General features: G+C 49.5%; 1 protein-coding gene across 1 annotated transcript in view; it reads right to left on the bottom strand.

Annotated features, from left to right (window-relative positions):
- The window catches only part of LOC144165208 (monocarboxylate transporter 9-like), a 178,564-nt gene that overhangs the window by 35,914 nt on the left and 127,197 nt on the right, over window positions 1–15,453 (bottom strand). The gene's annotated exons all lie outside the window — the stretch shown is intronic.

Below are 15,453 nucleotides of genomic sequence, written 5' to 3'. Positions count from 1 at the left end.
TTAAAGATCTGATTCGGGAGGAGGTCGCCAGGCAGATCTCGCTCTTGCCTTGTTTATCGCTGCAGCCGTCGCCGATACAAGATCCTGCCCAGTCGTCGCCACTCCATCAGATGATTCGAGAGCAAGTCGCAGCGGCTATCCCAGCTGCTCCCGAGCCCTTACCTGTTGCGGCGCCACTTTGCTACGCTGAAGTTGCGGCACGGTTCCCGACTAACGCTTATGTGCCTCGCCGCCGCCCACAGCCGCCGCCGCATCTCACTCAGGTTCGACCGCCGTCGCTCCACACCAACACCTGGCGAATGCCTAATAACCTGCCGATATGTTTTTCCTGTGGAATTCCTGGCCACGTCGCACGTTATTGCCGCCGTGGGGTTCCGCCGCCAGGAGACGCTTACCGACGGCCGGCCTACGCTGATAACTCGTACGTTGCTCGCCGCCCTTACAACGACGCCCATGCCGAGCCGCCACCCGCCGCGGTGGCTCAGTGACTAAGGCGTTGCGCTGCTGAGCACGAGGTCGCGGGTTCGATTCCCGGCCGCGGCGGCAGCTTTTCTGATGGAGGCGAAAAGCAAAAACGCCCGTGTGTACGAGATTTCGGCGCACGTTAAAGATCCCCAGGTGGTCAAAATTAATCCGGAGCCCTCCACTACTGCGCGCCTCATCGCCTGCGTTGCGTCGGCGCGTTAAACCCTACAATCAATCAAATCAATGCCGAGCCGCCCTACTCACCGCCTTCTCGTGACGACCTCTCTTCTGGTACCCGCAGGTCGTTCTCCCCTCGACGTCGTTCCATCTCGCCGATGCGGCGTCGTCCGAATGCCCCGCAGGAAAACTGATTGCCGCAGTTCCGGAGGCAAGAACTGCGGCGCCGTCGAAATACCGAAGCCGTTGTCTGTCCCCCGCAAACACGATTGAAGTCCAGCTGGAAGGAATCCCCACTTCCGCCTTGGTTGACACTGGAGCTGCGTTATCAGTTATGGGCGAAGAGATTTGCCGCAAATTAAGAAACGTGAGGACGCCAATTTCCGGTTTTCATCTCCGCACTGCCACAGCGCATCAGGTCGAGCCCCTCGCAGTTTGCACCGCCCGGATTTTAATACAAATTGAGCTGTACATCATCGAGTTTCTCGTCCTGCCAACTTGTTCCCATCGCATCATCTTAGGGTGGGACATCTTGTCCCGTCATAGCGCCATTGTTGACTGTCCCCGAGCCGAGCTTGCTTTACTTCCTCTGTTTGACGATGAATCGGAGAGTATTGCGCTTTCTTCTAAGTTATGCGCAGCCGACGATTGCACAATTCCGTCAGCTTCTGCCGTTCTCCTACCAGTGACATGTGACACAATTTCCGAGGCAACAGTCGTGTTCACACCGTCTAATGTTTTTTCCAGTCGCAAAGGTACCCCTCTTCCCTACGCCGTCCTTACTATAGAGAATGGGGCTGGCAAAATGGCTGTCTGTAATTCATCTCCATCACCTCTAACTGTACATCGTGGTGAGTCCCTTGGCCGTGTGGAAGCTATTGGCAGCCACCTTGTGGACTTCCCGGATGTGTCATCTTCTCTGTCTATTAACTCAATGAGCCGACCTCTCCCTTTTGACTCTACTGCCTTCGTTACCGCCGTAGATGACAGTCTCGAGCCCCTTCAGCGCGACCAGCTTCTGACCCTTCTTCAGCGTTTCAAATCCACCTTCGACTGCCAGAAGACTTCTTTGGGTCGCACGACGACTGTCTCTCATCGAATCGACACTGGCTCCCATCGTCCTTTGCGCCAGCGACCGTATCACGTTTCGGCCAAAGAACGTTCTCTCATCGAAAACCATGTTGATGAGATGCTCGAGCGTGGCGTCATTCGGCCATCTAATAGCCCTTGGGCTTCTCCCGTCGTACTTGTCACGAAGAAGGATGGATCGATCAGATTTTGTGTCGATTACCGCCGACTTAACAAGATCACTCGGAAAGACGTGTACCCTCTGACCGGATTGACGATGCCTTAGACTATCTGCAAGGAGCTGAGTTCTTCTCATCGCTGGACCTGCGCTCCGGTTATTGGCAGGTGCCCATGGCAGACGATGACCGTGAAAAAACCGCGTTTGTGACCCCCGATGGATTATACGAATTTAACGTAATGCCGTTCGGGTTATGTAATGCGCCCGCCACTTTTGAGCGCATGATGGACGATATTCTGCGTGGCCTCAAGTGGAAAACATGTTTATGTTTACTTGGACGACATCGTTATATTTTCTCCCGATTTCGACACCCACCTTTCTCGTCTAGAGCAAGTTTTGCAGTGCCTAACGGATGCCGGTCTACAGCTAAACCTTAAGAAGTGCCATTTTCCGGCCCGCAAGCTGACGATTCTAGGTCATGTGGTTTCGAAGGACGGTGTGCTCCCTGACCCTGCCAAGCTACAAGCTGTTGCCGACTTCCCACAACCGACCACTTTAAAAGCCCTGCGCAGTTTCATTGGCCTTTGTTCATATTTCCGGCGATTCGTTCCACATTTTGCATCCGTTATTGCACTTTTGACAAAGCTCCTTGGCGGCAACCATGACTTGTCTACCTGGTCTCCTGCATGCGATCAAGCCTTTTTAACGTTACGTCAGTTGCTCACCTCACCCCCTATACTGCGCCACTTCGATCCTCGTGCGCCCACCGAGATCCATACTGACGCCAGTGGCGTAGGGTTGGGAGCTGTACTTGCCCTGAGGAAGCCAGAATTTGAAGAGTTCGTCGTTGCCTATGCGAGCCGCACGCTTACAAAAGCCGAATCCAATTACTCCGTCACGGAGAAAGAGTGTTTGGCCATCTTGTGGGCTATTGCCAAGTCCCTACCTTTACGGCCTTACCTTCAATGTCGTGACAGACCATCACGCCCTTTGCTGGCTGACATCACTGAAGGATCCCTCTGGTCGCCTTGCCCGATGGGCTCTACGCCTCCAGGAAATACGACATTTGCGTAATATAGGCTCCGGACAGCGAAGTTAGCCGCGCGAGCATAGCGCCAGCTGTGGCAGACCCGCGCAACACTGGGTCGGTCCCGCCGCGCCGACCGCCTTCAGCGCCCGTACGCGCAACGTTGCAAAAACTTGTGTCATAACGTTATTTGCGTGTATATCTAGTACATGCTGCAACAAAGTCATGCAGAAATGTTATATAGTAGGGGGAAGCCTCCAAATAAAACGGGGCGCTAATAAAATGCTGTCGCCTTGCTGCCGAGCGGTCGGTTAACACAAGTGGGAAGTGTGTGTTCAAGGCTCTGCATCCTCCCTCGGATTCTACTCTTTTTTACAGATACGAAGCATGGTTACCGAATCTTGAAAAGCCAACACAATGCGTGCGGATTACGTACGTGCTGACGTGGTGTACCAGCAGCTTGTTAGGCTGGTTAGCAGGCGGTAAATACACAGAGCTTCGCATTACATTTGGTAACAAAAAGGGCCCCAAACACAGCCATAGCATCTTCGTTTATCACCCAGTGGTTCTACTCTGCTTTGTTTAATATTTCACGTGCTTACATCGCCATAGTAAATATATATAACCACATATGGGGCGGACACTTTTAGGCGTTAACGTTCCCAAATGTTTCGCGAGCTATTGCATAGCAAAAAATCACCGCCTCTTGTTGCAAAAGAAACAATGAAATTGTTGTCTAAGCCACTGAAAAGCAAAGAAAATTATATAGAAGACGCGCCGCAATAAAAGTTGGAAATACATGAACGCAGGACGAAATTTTCCCGTTCGGGGCGGAGGACGACGAGGAGGACAAACTTTATCCCTTCCATTGTGATTGCGGTCGCAGTCCTCAGGGAACTAAATGTTTCTCTCGTGACTTCTACTGTGAAGGTGTTGACGGTAATAAAAGCGCCACTATTTCTTTCTAACAGAGGTCTCATGCCGGACCCGTTGGCGCGGAGATAAAAAATACTCGAACATGAATTTTCCGTAATTTATTACGATACGCCTATTATATGTTCTACAGATCCCTGCTCTCCCCCCACCCCATCCCCGCCCAATGGAATTTCTTGTGATAGCCTTCTCGTGAAGAGTTTCGTTTTTCGGGGCGTGTTTGTATACAGCTGGCGTACTGGGCTACACCTGCAAACCCAAACGTTTCTCCGCGGAGTGGGCACTAATTAACGTGCACACTTTCGCTATACGCAAACAAATGTGAATTTCATACCCTAACATGTGGGAGCATCACATTCGGATCAAAGACCCATATGTAACACCCCTGTGGTCTAGTTAGTTAATTCTGCAATCGCAAGTGCACTCACATGGATGGAATACCCCGCGCGGAAACATCGCGCAACGTTTGATATATTTGCAGACAGCCTCATCTTTTCTGGATTGAACAACATAAATTACGTTTTCTTTTGAAGCGAGACATGCTGACCTTGAGAACGTTTTGCCCGCAGGCAGGCTGTACAAGCGTTTCTCTTCTAAGCATCACGCCTATGCTGCCTTTATATGCCTTCTCATACTGAGTTCAACCGACTAAATCCTCCTCCATTCACCTGCACTATGTGGCAGGATTACTGTGGAATCTCTTACTTCGTTTTAAACCCAAAAGGGGTGACTAATAAGCGTCATCCCCGCTGCAAAAAGAGGAGCGCCCCCCAGCCAGGAACGTACTGGCTTGCGGGGACGGACCCAGTGTGGCGCATATCTGCCGAAGCGGGCGCTGGGTGTCGCGGGCTGTGTGTCGCCCTCTGGGCGCTGTCCGGCGCCTATATCGGTCTGGGCGAAAACACAACGATGCGGAGGCCCTGTCCCGTTCACCTCTGGGCACGGATACAGCAGACCTTACCGCCATTGACTCTACCCCGACATTGCAACCGTTTGAGGACATCGCGGGGCAACAGCGGCAGGATCCTTGGATATCCTCACTCTGCGACCTCCTTTCCAATCCTACGCTGCATACCGCTCCCCGGGCGTTGCGACATCAGGCTGCGCACTTCGCCATCCGTGATAGACTTCTTTATCGCCGCAATTCTTGTCCAGAAGGACGCAAGTGGTTGCTCGTGATCCCTCGTCACTTGCGGACTGCCATTTGTGAAAGCTTCCACGCGGATGTGCATTGTGCCCACGCAGGCGTGCTTAAGACGTACGAAAGACTGCGGCAGCGCTATTTCTGGAGAGGCATGTACACCTTCGTGATGAAGTTTATCCGGGCTTGCGAAAACTGCCAGAGTCGTAAGTCCCCGCATCAACAACAAACCGGCCCAATGCAGCCTTTACCCTGCCGAGCGCGCCCTTTCGACCGGACCGGCATTGACTTATATGGGCCGCTGCCAGTTACTGCTGCCGGCAACCGTTGGGCCGTGGTTGCTATCGACCATCTTACGCGCTACGCTGAGACCGCTGCGCTACCGGCAGCCACGGCGAGCGAAGTTGCTTCTTTCCTACTACATCGTTTCATCCTCCGTCACGGAGCACCACGTGAACTTCTGAGTGATCGAGGGCGTGTCTTTTTGTCGGAAGTCATAGAAGCTCTCCTGGAAAAATGCAAGGTGACTCATCGCACCACTACTGCCTACCACCCGCAGACGGACGGGCTGACGGAGAGGTTCAACCGCACTCTTGGCGATATGCTCGCCAAGTACATTTCTTCTGACCTCTCCAACTGGGACGCGATTCTTCCCTTTATGACGTACGCGTATAACACCGCGGTACAGTCCACCATAGAATTCTCTCCTTTTTTCCTCCTGTACGGTCGAGAACCATCCTGCACTCTCGACACAATCCTCCCCTATCGTCCTGATGTTTCGGAGAACACGACTATTTCTCGACTCAGCAGCCACGTCGAAGAATGCCGCCAGATTGCCCGCGCCTTCACTTCTGAAGACCAGTCACACCAAAAACATCATCGTGACGGCGACCGCCCAGAAGCAACTTTTTCTCCCGGCTCGCTGGTATGGCTTTGGATACCGACTACTACTCCTGGTCTCTCCAGCAAGCTGTTATCCAAGTATCATAGCCCCCACCGCGTCGTCGAACGCACGTCGCCTGTCAACTACGTTGTCGAGCCGCAAACCCCGTCTTCAGACCTCCGTCGCCGAGGCCGCGAGACAGTCCACGTGCAGCGCCTCAAGCGTTATTATGACCCTGTTGTCGTGGCGTGCCCCTAAGTCGCCAGGGTGGCTCTCTTCGCCGCGGGGGGTGATTGTAGTGTGAAGAGGTGACAGTGGTCAAAAGCTCTATGCTATCTCCTACCCTTGCAAGGAGATTGGCCGTCGTGCAATAACGGCAAGGAAGATGAAGCACCGGTGAACTGGACAGGCATCATCTTCAGCGTGGACCGCGAGAGGAGCGCGTGAGAGCCAGCCGTGTGCCCCGCTTGCTTTGGACCGCTTTCTCTGAGCATCCTGCCGCATTTCCTTCCGCAATAAACCCATCGTACAATATATATATATATATATATATATATATATATATATATATATATATATATATATATATATATATATATATATAACATAGTTAAGAAATGAGGCGCTCGTTAAGGACATACAGAAAGATAGGTCGGCAGTCTACAACGCCAAAGGAGGCATAGGGGTGTTGTTAGGCTCTTTTTTTATTATTTTGGTTAATGAAGTTAACATTTTTTTAAATATAAGGAAGAAAGAAAGAAAGAAAAACACGCGCCCAGAGTGGGGACCGAACCCACGCCTTTCGATTAGATCTCGAATGCCTTACCAATTCGGCTATCTGGGCGACTGTGTTCGCCTTCACTTTCTGGGGTATTTATATTCACTAGAACTGTATCTAACGCTTGAGGGTGGTATCCAGCGCCACTCTGACTAGACGGGGAGAAGGGGACCTTCTTTTTTAACCCCCGGGGCGAGACGCGAATGTCTACAGCCTGTCATGAGCGGGTAACTGGCGGGAAGCCCTCTTATGCTACCTTGGCATCAAGGCTGCCAGAACCGATACCCTGGCTAAGCTTTCGCAGAATAACATAGTTAGGAAATGGGGGGCTCGTTAAGGACATACAGAAAGATAGGTAGGCAGTCTACAACGCCAAAGGAGGCATAGGGGTGTTGTTAGGATCTTTTTTTTATTATTATGGTTAATGAAGTTAACATTTTTTTAAATATAAGGAAGAAAGAAAGAAAGAAAAACACGCGCCCAGAGTGGGGACCGAACCCACGCCTTTCGATTAGATCTCGAATGCCTTACCAATTCGGCTATCTGGGTGACTGTGTTCTCCTTCACTTTCTGGGGTATTTATATTCCCTAGAACTGTATCTAACGCTTGAGGGTGGTATCCAGCGCCACTCTGACTAGACGGGGAGAAGGGGACCTTCTTTTTTAACCCCCGGGGCGAGACGCGAATGTCTACAGCCTGTCATGAGCGGGTAACTGGCGGGAAGCCCTCTTATGCTACCTTGGCATCAAGGCTGCCAGAACCGATACCCTCGCTAAGCTTTCGCAGAATAACATAGTTAGGAAATGAGGGGCTCGTTGAGGACATACAGAAAGATAGGTCAGCAGTCTACAACGCCAAAGGAGGCATAGGGGTTTTGTTAGGCTCTTTTTTTTTACTATGATTAATGAAGTTAACATTTTTTTTTAATATAAGGAAGAAAGAAAGAAAGAAAAACACGCGCCCAGAGTGGGGACCGAACCCACGCCTTTCGATTAGATTTGGAATGCCGTACCAATTCGGCTATCTGGGCGACTGTGTTCTACTTTACTTTCTGGGGTATTTATATTCACTAGAACTGTATCTAACGCTTGAGGGTGGTAGCCAGCGCCACTCTGACTAGACGGGGAGAAGGGGACCTTCTTTATATATATATATATATATATATATATATATATATATATATATATATATATATATATATATATATATATATATATATATATATATATATATATATATATATATATATATATATATATATATATATATATATATATATATATATATATATATATATATATATATATATATATATATTGTACTGGAGATAGTTGTCCCCGACACGACGACATACCTGGCGCTTAGTGTGCGCCAATCTCCACTGTGCAACCGACGGGGTATGTGGCGGTCTGCATCGGTCTGCGCTGCCTTGCCCGTCTCTGCCTCTTTCCAAGCGTCTTGCTGGTCCCCAGCTCTAATCCCCCTTATGATATATATATATATATATATATATATATATATATATATATATATATATATATATATATATATATATAGTGTGGAATCAAAAACTCACACAGAGCGCGAAAAAATAAGGTTAGTAGAGACAGAGACACACGAGAAGGACATTAAAAATAAAAATAAACGTTTACTGACATTTCAGGGAGAGGACTTCCTTTCTTCAGAGTGAAGAAGGGAGTCCTGAGGAAAGGGAGTCCTCTCCCTAAAACGTAAGTAAACTTTTATTTTTATTTTTAATGTCCTTCTCGTGTGTCTCTGTCTCTACTAACCTTATATATATATATCGCGCTCGCTCGCTCTTTCTGATAGCTTTGCGTTTTGTTGCGTTCTGGGTTTGTATAGCGTGTTCTCGAAATTCGCGCCGATCATTAGTGGTGAATCTGGTATCTATTTTCTAATAGGTCCTACTTAAACCATTAATTATAGCCACGCATTGCTAACAGGGTTTTTTTTTCGGCTTTAGCTTTCTTTTTTTTCTGTGTGTTGCCGTCTTTCTTGTATCCTCTACCTGCATTTACGGTGCCATCAGTGTTCTAAAAATTGTTCCCTGCTCTTCTTTGCTGGCTTTCCACGGGGTTCAGTGGAGGGGCTTTGATCAAGCTTTTTGCCTTCGATACCGTCGGTGTCATCTGCCATTCGACAGGAATAAACTTAATATGGGTGCTGTTGTCGGGCTTATATTGTATTATCATTAGCAGAGTTAACACTGTTTTCTTCGTCATTCATAACATTATTATTTGAAATAGTTACAAGGCCGCAAAGCGGATAACAATACACGAAGTCAACATTGGGAGCGCAGGAGCTGTTATGTTTAATAAACCGCGCGTGCACAGCGCGCTAAACTTTCTCGGTCGTGGATGTCGGTCTCCTGCTTCACACGCCAACATGGGCGTCCCTTGAAGGGCCAAATATTTCTTCCGTAGAAACCCATCCCCATTCATCAAAGAGCTTGTGCGGATCCCTTATGCCCGAGTTGAAAAATGAGGGCAATTAACTAGGGCGCACTCAAGAAGACACGAGGCTGTGCTGAATTTGTTAGGTTTCTGATTCAACCTGCGCTGCAAGTTTCGTTGACTTCCGTTTTCCCATTCTTCCAGAGCATGCCAATTTGGTTTCCCCGTAGAAAACATTAACGAGCGTCTTCCCACCAGAAACAGGGATGCGCGCTAACCTCCATCTCAGTGAAAACAAAAATTAGTCCCTTCTTAGAAAATCAAAACGCAAAAGCATGGACCCACACACATTTGGGTGCGCTTTAACCCAAATACAACCCCTTCAATGGCTTAGCCAAGCAGCCACAACAGTTTATCTGCCGACGGGCGCTGCTGTTGGCCCCCGGCGGGAAGTTTCTGGTTCCGCCCTGCGTTTCCTTTCAGCTCGACCATGAACGATCAAGCTGGGCTCCAAAGGTTAAGCGGACGTCGTTTTTGTGGGCGCCAGACATAATCACCGGTGACTTTGCGGCACCTTCAGGTGGATGTTTCATTTCTCGGACGGTCTGTTCTCCCCCCAATGCATGACACTTAAGACATGGGGGTCCGTTCTGCATTTGACTGCCCGACACAGTAGGGTAAAGGCAAAGCTTTGTTTGCTGCACCGCTCGGCAAGCTCAATGCCGAACGCAGGAAAGCTTGGATGCGGGATACAGGATTAAAATCATTAAATCCTAGAAAATGGAGCAAACTATGCAAGCTAAGTTGATATCTTACTGCAGCAAGCAGTCAACTTCTGTTGCCCGGCCTCATGCGTGTGTGTGCATGAGATAGCCATGTGTACCGCAACCGCCCGGTTTTTGTGTGCATAAGTTCGCATTTCCGGGTTGTGGCAGGCAAGCCTGCGTCAGTAGGGATGATCCTTTGCACAAAGCTTTTACAGATAAGCTTTGCAACCTTTCGTGCTGAGGAGAGTTCATCCAGCAACAATGAAAAGCTGTAGGCTTAATACAATGATCGCCGAATAATTTTTTTTTTAAATTACGGCCGGTGTAATATCAATGTAAGCGGACCCGTTCGTACATATCTCAGTGATAGTTCTGTGTTCGCCTTTGTCGTCTTGTTTTTTCGCGCTTATCATCACTCAGCAACAAGAGGAAGGCCATAACAACACCATGACTTGGACCCCACACATCAGGCGGAAATGTTGCGTCACCGTACATCAACAAAAAATTCAACATCAAGAAAAACGCCTCTTTCAGCGCCGGAGCACGCGCATGCGCGCCCGCACCTGTTGTTGAGAGCGAGGAGGAGCGGGGGAGGGGAGCACGTGCTGGCTGGCTGCGGACGCCGAGTTACGGACGCATAACATCGTGAGTTAAAGAAATGCTCTGGATTTAAAACATCCGTGTGTACGAGATTTCAGCGCACGTCAAAGATCCCCAGGTGGTCAAAATTATAGCCGGAGCCCTCCACTGCGCTGCGTCTCATCGCCTGTGTTGCGTCGGCGCGTTAAACCGCACAATCAATCAAATCAAATGGCCGTTCAAATGCAGGACGAAGAATGTGACGTCATGGTTTCTGTGACATCAGGACGTTTGCCCCATCATCTGCTACAATTGCACATGGTCCGCACTCGCCCGCCCAGTCGACATGTCGTCTGAAACCGACACAGACAGACGGACAGAACTTTATTTGGCCACAGATGAGGCGATTAGGCCGGAGACGTCTTCGCCGTCGTCCGTGTTTTAATATCGCTGCGGCCCGAACCGGCGCAGACCGTGCTAGCATTAGCTTGTCGCCACTCTTCCAATCAATCTGATCGCCGAAAAGAAGTTCCACATGCGAGAAAGTAGATATTAGCGTGGTGAAAAACTGTGCTAGGGTGTGTAATCAGTGTTGAATTTAAAAGCGGGGACCAGATATTTGCCGCGATATTTCCCTACGCTGACCGGTAGCGGAGGTTCGGTGGGTCGACCCGGCAGCGTCGGCACTACGGTGCGGCGAAAGGCCGAAAGATGGCGCCACCTGCGCGGTAGAATGGAAACAAGCCAGGGCAGATTTCTTGGTCACCGATCGCTCAAACGGCAATTATCGCCAAAATAAAGTTCCACGTGTTGAAAAGAGGGTGATAGTGTGGTGAAAAGTTGTGTAAGGGGTGGTCATTCGCAGTTGTACAGATAGCGGCGGTCAAATATTTGCCTCGATGCTGAGCCTAAAGTTCCCAACACCCAAGCTGACCCGAGCAACGTGAGCAGAGCGGGGCTGGTCGGGATTCCCTTCTTCTAAAACTGGCTGCGCGCGAGCGCGTTGCGATTGGTTTACCCTAACTTCTCGGGGGCCCCAACGCCACCTTCCTCTTTTCTAAAACTGCCTAATCGCTTCCACTCCGCTTTTACTGCAGCTCCTCCGTCAACTTCGGGCTGTGCACGTAGCCGCCGAGAAGTGCAACGAGCAAATTCTGCTCGCTGGCTTGGGGGACAATTCTTGCGGCTGCCGCCGCGCATGAACTCAGTTCACGTTTCGCGCTGCACGTAATCATGCGGAAAATAAGGCATCTCGGCGTCTCCCTCGATTTTCTCGGACAGGCTTCCACTGAGCAGTACTTGGCATTCCGCGAGCTTGCCATAGGAGAAGTTTGGCGATTTCGGCGACACGCACAGGCCACTCAGATAAGTCACCGCGTAGTTTCCGGTACTAGTGCAAGGGAACACCATGCGCAGGCTACGAACGGAAGAGCAAAGACGTCGAACACGCGAAGTGAGCAAAGTTTACAAGCGTTGCTCACAGAGGCACATCCAGGCCTCCTGCTGAAACGAAGACCACCGACAATAGCAGCACAGGGTATCGTTTTCGGTTCCCGAAACAACTTTATGGCGTCACCCCGAACCGGCCAGACACGACGGCCAAAGTGTCGTCACGCCGATAGCGATTTCGCTAGTTTTGCCGATTTGCGGTGGCGCGCGGGCGGGACAATTGAACTGATTGATTGAAGGGTTTAACGCACCGACGCAACGCAGGCGATGAGGCGCGCCGTAGGGGAGGGCTCCGGATTAATTTTGACCACCTGGGGATCTTTATCGTGCACCGAAATCTCGTACACACGGGCGTTTTTGCTTTTCGCCTCCATCAGAAAAGCCACCGCCACGGCCGGGAATCGAACCCGCGACCTCGTGCTCAGCAGCGCAACGCCTTAGCCACTGAGCCACCGCGGCGGGTGACAATTGAACTCGATTTTCGATATGATTCCGGCCTCGGACCGCTGCAACAAAAAGTTCTGTGAGGCATCTGTACAAACTATTGAAGCCAATTATATCATTTTGAGGCGTCAAAATTTTGTGTCAGTACTCCTTTAAAGATGAAACCCAGTGATTGTGTTAGGCTCCATTTAGAGCGCATTTCTCGATAATTAGCAATAAGCAGCCTTCATAAAAATATTTTTGTGTAATACGGTTTGACTAGCTTTATGAAGAAATTACAATTCCCTAAATTTACAATTGCCATCACTTGTGGTATATCAAGTACGAGGAACACAGGAAATATTATCGAGAAAAACAATCCAGAAAACAAACCCGCATTTTATACAGGAAAATATATACAGAGACTTAACAAAGGACTGTTCAAATTCCGCTTAGCTTTATTCTTTATAAGGTGGCAGGTAAATATTCCCTCGGGGGAATATTTTCCGGTCGCGAAATAAATACTAAAAATACGAAGAATATTCAGTTCTGCCAGCATTGCAGCTTCGTAAAGTACGGTAGATGTTAGTTTGCTTATGGCACATACACACAAAATAACCAAGGCTTTGATTGGCACTAGTGTTGGAAGTATACCTTCAAGGAATAAATTCGCACCTCTGTGGGGCTTTATAGAAGGAAAAGGTTTACCTGCTGGGAGAAGCTTATTACAGTTTTCTACTTTAGAAATGAGAAAATTGAGCAGTAGAGTAATTGGTGAGCTACTATATTGCACAATGATGCCCAACACATAATGATGCATTCACTGTTCCTAACGTCTCCTGTCTGCATTAAAGATATGGCAGCACGAGCCTTAACTATCTTTCGGGGGGAACTTGTTTCGACTTGGCTAATGCTGATGCAGGGACTTTAATCCGAACGCAAGGTGGAGCAAATCAAGCGGCGCATGCTGCATGCGATGGCGAACTGGCTGACTCGCGTTAAACCCGTTCTACATGGTGCGTTTATGGCGATGGCGAACTGGCTGACTCGCGTTAAACCCGTTCTACATGGTGCGTTTATGGCCTGCAAATTCGGTGGAACGAACATTCGCCCTTGCGAAGTTCGCAACGCCTTGAAATGTCGTCTACATGGCGTACGAACGTCGCGATTTTAGCACTTCAGAAACACATTGTTTGCAGACCGAATTAGGTCTGCCGCGAGCAACGCTTGTTGTGATGTTAAAAAATGGGTTTTATTGTACTTTCGGGGGAAATTTTTTTGAGCTTGTTTTGCAGCAAATATGAGTTTATTAGCGGTTTCATTTAGCAGTCGCCAATTATTCTTCAATATACGCAGACATAGCAGAGAAGACCAACACAGCAAGCAACCCTGGGTTCGCTTGTTGTGCGTGCCTAGCCCATTTTGGTATAGGGAACTAGAATAATTTTGGTGTACCTCCGACGGGACTTCGGTTCTTATCTACTTCTTCTGAACTACTGTGATGTCGGCGACATGCCCGGACACCGATTAAGCATATTTTGAAAACGGCGCGCGACATCGTCTTGTTCACAAGCGTACGTTTGTGTTGGTGCGCCCGCGCTTACGCCGCGCGTATGCAGGCAACGCCATCTGGTTGCTAAGCGTGCAAATGGTGATGCCATGACACGTGGCCCTGACGGTCACCTAGATGTGTTCCTATTGGCTGCAAGTTCCGGCCCCTCTATTGCCTCCATGCCGCAACAGCGGCGTTCGCCGGGGATGCTCGATCGTTCTAAACATTTGGCACTTTGCCGCAGCAACGAAAAAAGGTCGTTTTGCCGCTCGAGCAGCGCCGCATCTGCGAATTCGCAAGGAAAAACGCACCATGTAGAACGGGCTTTAGGAGCGCAGCGGCGATGCGGCGCGATCCGCAGCCGCCATAGCCCTCGTGCGTGAGCTGCGCCGAGAAGCAATGGAAACGAGCGAGGAGGGAGATAGAGCGGAATCCACAGTGGCGCAATTTAACCTCGTGACAGCGATGGCGCAAGCCATTATGGCGGGATTTTGCGCGCCAGTTGCGAAGGGTGAGTGACCCCTGCGGCAGTGGAGGAATAGAGAGGTGGTTTTAGGCCAACGCCATCGGTGGCGGAAATCAGCCAATACAAGCTTTGCTTTAAAAGACGAGGTCACCCAGGGAGGAGAACTTAAATGACCAGTGGAGCTTGTCAGCGCACTCCGAACTGCAAACACTTTCTTGGATGCTGGTCGTTTCGGCCGGATCAGTGGCCATCGCAAGCTAGGTACCTGCAACGCTAAATGCGTAAGCGACTGCCTATTTGGGCCCTGCACATGCTCAGTCAAATCGCTGACTACGGCCACTGCGTGGTGTCGTCAAAACTAACTCATGGCATGAGGCCAGTCCGAGGACACTTTAAGATTTTGAATGCCAACGCGTTTATGTCCACTTTAAGGCCACCGACGCTACTCTAGCGCGCGTCGTTTCGAGTATTCTGCCTCCAGCCGCCTGACATGATCACCTTTTCGGATTCTTTGAGCCATATCTGTCGCGTTCCGCCTCTGGTCGTTTCTTTATTTATTGCGAATGTTGAAGGCCTTGGGCGATAGCTCTTCCTGCCTGTTAGCTCGCTTTGCTGTGTTTTTTTCGCCCGTCTTCATCTTTTGTGTGGCATGGACGGCAGCCTTTCCGTTGCGTAATAAAATGCTTTGTTTGGCGAGTTGGTTTAGGGCTTCAAAGAATAAAAAGAGCAAATGACGTGGACAAAGAAACAGAAGTAAACAGGGTGTAGTAGTTTCTTGGTGCTGTTTCTATTTTTGAAGCGCATCGCTATTCCTATTTTGGTATCAAAGACATCTGGCTAAAAACTCCTCGCACTCGAAGACATGCACACGCCCCGGAGTTTATTTCGGAATTTTGTCCGAAGGGGCAGAAGAAATGCAGTTGTACACAGCTGCGCTACAAAAGAGACGAACAACTTTTTATGCCCCTCCTGAGCTTAGCGCTCGGTGTTTTACGAACCCGTAAATAATAACCCTTCACAATAGCTTGTCGACCGATCTTGCAGTGTGCTTGAAGAATTCGAAAGGGACGTTGAGCTACAGACACATTGTATGCGGATAGGTTTACCCTGAACAGCACGGCAGCGATAGTCACTGCAGAACTTGGACGAAGA

The sequence above is a fragment of the Haemaphysalis longicornis genome, unplaced genomic scaffold (assembly GCF_048455015.1).
Source record: "Haemaphysalis longicornis isolate Haplotype H1 unplaced genomic scaffold, Haemaphysalis longicornis Haplotype H1 scaffold_14, whole genome shotgun sequence".
NCBI classification, from domain to species: Eukaryota; Metazoa; Arthropoda; class Arachnida; order Ixodida; family Ixodidae; genus Haemaphysalis; species Haemaphysalis longicornis.
This window is presented reverse-complemented; position numbering and strand designations above follow the sequence as displayed.